Here is a 4,351-nt window from a genome sequence, read left to right on the forward strand (position 1 = left end):
TTCGCGATAATGTAGAGTCAGAATAATTTAACTTTAAATTTAATTTTCTCTCAGTGGCTATTACAATTATAAAGTTAATTAGTATTTCGGGGATCTGTAATTTGATCAATTTATTCTTTAGAATTTGTATATTAACATTATCATACGCAGAATTAATATCAAGGAAAACAGCAATGACATGTTGGTTATCAGAAAAAGCAATACGAATATCCGTTGTTAAAATACTTATGTTGTCCATAGTACTTTTACCTTTCCGAAAACCAAACTGTGTTTTTGATAATGAGTTATGATGTTCAATATACCACTCTATACGGTTTTTAACTAAATGTTCGGCTATTTTGGCTAATACTGATGATAAAACGATAGGTCTGTAGGAGGATGCTTCCTCTGGGTTTTTGTTAGGTTTTAACACAGGTATCACTTCCTGCTCCTTCCATTGAGGTGGTATATTTCCTGTCAGCAAAACAACGTTAATAAGGTTTAGATAATATTCCAAGGCAGAATCGCCGAGGTGCGTGAGGAAGGAGTAAGGTATTCCGTCTAAACCCGGTGCAGAATCGTTCACTCCAGACAAAGTACCCTTTAATTCATATAATGTGAATGGTGTTGATAGTATTGCATAGTTATGATCCATTTGAACAGATTTTAAAATGGGGAAGTAATCTAACTGTGATGGGACTGAAGGTGGTGCTATTGTATCTATAAATTCTTCAGCTAACGATTCTGGAACTATAAATTGTTGATCTCTATAAACTGACCTGAAGCGTCTTATAGAGTTCCATACTTCGCTAGGATTAGAATTGGGAGAAAGAGAGGCACAAAATGATTTCCATCCTTCCCTTTTTTTCTTTTTAAGAAGAATTTGGGTATCTTTTATAATCGCGTTTAAAATATCCAAATTTTCTTCTGACATGTCTTTGTTATATACTTTCTCTATGGATTTCCTTTTCTTGATAGCCTCTGGACATTCCTTATCCCACCAAGGGGGAAAAGGTAGTATTGAAGTTTTCGTTGGTTTTGTAGGCAAAATTTCATCAGCTACTTTTAAAATAATTTTTGCAAAATTGTTTGAACATTCTGTTTCTTTCCCCTCTTTGACTTCAGACAGCTCCTTAACCTCGTTTTCTATGCGATTTCGATAAATATCCCAGTCTACATTTTTTAAATTATATTTACAGCGTGGTGATCTTTTATTACAATGCTTATTATTTTTATTAGGAAGATTTAACAAAATTGGAAAGTGGTCGCTTCCAAAAGTAGACACTAAAGGCTTCCACGATATTTTTGAAGCTAAATTTGCCGAGCACATTGATAAATCTACTGCACTAATATTTTCATTAATATGTGTCCGTCGAGTCGGTTCACCTGTATTTAATAAACATAAATTGAATTTATCAATTAACTCCAATAATAATTCTCCATTGGTATTAGTAATACTACTGCCCCATACTTGATGGTGTGAATTAAAATCCCCTAACACAAGCACTTGACCATGTAGTGAATTCAATACCTGTCTTAAATCATTTAAAGCTTCAGAAGTTGGATGGGGTATGTAAATTGACACAACGGAAATTTTGTCAACAACGGCTCCCACAACGTTTATATTACAAGACTGATTATTGTTGAAAAAATTTATTTTTTTGTATAGCAATGAATTTTTTAATAAAATAGCAACCCCACCATATCCATCACTCCTGTCATCACGTAAACAGTGATAGCCAGGAATGCGAAAAAATGAATTTGGTTTTAACCATGTTTCATTTAAGGCAATTGCCAAAGGTTTATATTTATTTATAAGATGTATTAGTTCCGTTTTTTTAGGAATAACACTTCTACAGTTCCACTGAATTATATTTGAATCCATTATTATTACCGAAATTTTTGAGCACATTGTTTAACTGAGCAACGTTGGACGGTTTTAAGATATTGTTTTGATGTAAAGCTTCTATTAAAGTTGATAATAAATCTAATATGACATTATTAGGAGACTGGTCACTACTAGGCTGAATTGCGCAACCATTATCAGGAGCTGGGATCTGATATTCCTTTATGAGGGCTTCATGCGAAGCTCTATCATATCCCACACTTGTTTTAGGTGGAGATCGTGGTTTTAAAGCTACTGTCTTTTTATATGATGACCTCTGAGTGCCAGCATGTAATGAATTTGTTTTATTTGATGTGAGATGTACAGTTGGGGTTGACTGTAATATGTCTGTAAAAGATTTAGAAATTTGTGGATGTAATTTACTTGCTTCAGCATATGATATATTCTGCTGAGCCATTGAAATTTTAATGTTCCTTTGTCTATTAAATTCTGGACAGACTTTATTCGTAGCGTAGTGAAAGCCAGAACATGTAATACACTGTGCGCAATCTTCCTCAACAGTGCATGTCTCACCTGAATGATCTAGACCACATTTATAACAACGAGGTTTCGATCTACAGATGTTTTTTGTATGGCCATATCGGCAACAGTTAAAACATTGAATTGTTGGGAAAATATACAAATCAACTGGTAATGCATTATAACACATGTATATTTTTTGGGGTAGGACTTGACCATCGAAGGTTAAAATGACAGATTGGGATGGCTTCCAAACATTGGATCCATCAATGTTTACTTTAAAATTGATTCGCCTAATTTTAATAATTTTACCACAGCCAGAAGGCACAGATATATTATCTATAACTTCCTCAGGAGACCAGTCACTCGGAACACCCCTAACTAAACCCATTCTTGTAATGTGAAATGTTGGGATTTTAGCTTTTAGTTTAAATGTATTTAGATTGCTATTATTTAAAAATGCATTGGCATCGTAAAAGGTTGAAAACGCAACAGAACATCTATTTCTCCCTATTCTCTTAACACTGCCAGGAACAATATTTTGAATTTTATTTTTCTTTAAGAAATTTCCAAATGTGATAGGGTGCAATGTGGAGCCATCTCCCTCAGAACCTTCTATTCTCTGCACATGAACTATATATGGATATCCATCTGTTTGGATATAATTGGCACGAATAATATGATCTGTAGGATTAGGTGGAACTGAGTTTGATGTTTCTGCTACATTATTATTTGATATAAAGGAAGAAGAATCATTACTAGAATTAATATTTGTATCGCTATCATTCATAATTTTTTTTCGCCGCCTTTTTCTATTTAGTTCCGGATCTAATAGTATACTTTCATTGTTTGATTCCAATGTGACATAACTTGCCACAAGAGGACCAGAGCGTAAATCTGAATCCTCTGAAAAAGGATCGGGAGGGTCGTTCATATTCCCGCCCGAAACTCCCGCGAGGGTTCTTACATACTAAAAATATATCTACAAGAAAACTTACCAATATACACCACAAAACTATATGAATTTACAAATATATATAATAAATACAAGTAATATTTACAAAATAAACACCTCTGACTACAAAAAAATAATTAAAATTAAATCAGCTTTAGAAACACTCCCTCCAACTTCGAAGTTTCCCGCGCTTTTTTCCAACATTAATCTTGCTTATGCTTCTCAAAAATCATTTTTTGCGTTGAAAAAAAAATAATTTTCTTTAGACAACACTAGTTATTAAAAACAAAAGATTTTATTTCTTGATTAATAATAATATAAACCAAATATTGTGTGTACAATTCAAATAATCTATCAATCTCTTGCACATAAAAGTTTAGTGAGCTTATTTTAAAAATATAAAATATAGTTTAAATTGACTGGAATATTATAATTATGCAGTTAGGTAATAAAATGCTGAATCCTTGACACTATATGGAACGTAAGATGGAACGTAACATTTGCTTTTTTCACAATTTTTTTGGTATTTTAATAGTTAAAATATGAAATTTATTGTCTCTGAATTTGAATAATTTTTGTCATCTTTATGACGGCAATATTTTTTATATTATGTTTCCAATTAAGGTCTTTATTTTTAACTGCTTATCTTTGGAAGAATTTCAAGAACATAATTGTATAGAAATAAAACTAGACATCAATATTCAATTGCAATGCCATTCCCGATTAAAACCATAGATAAAAATAACAAAGCTGTCTTTTGTTTCGCCGACTTTATTTCGAATTGTTCTGAAACTGTGAAACAGACAAGTCTATAAACCTTCGGAATTTCATGCGCAATTTTTAACTAGTTTTATTTTGATTAATTAAGACATTGTTCTTAGTTTTACATCGTAAAGTGTGCAAGGAAGATTCTTGGGATGCGTCGAAGATTCTTAGTATTTGAAATATAAACTAATGACCCCCAAAGGCGCGAAAACTAACCCATTATTAAATAATCCCACGTAAGGAGAGAAAAGTTTCAAAATGGAGGTCGCATTAGAATGGTGGTAGTG

The sequence above is a fragment of the Colias croceus genome, chromosome 22, assembly GCF_905220415.1.
Source record: "Colias croceus chromosome 22, ilColCroc2.1".
NCBI lineage: Eukaryota > Metazoa > Arthropoda > Insecta > Lepidoptera > Pieridae > Colias > Colias croceus.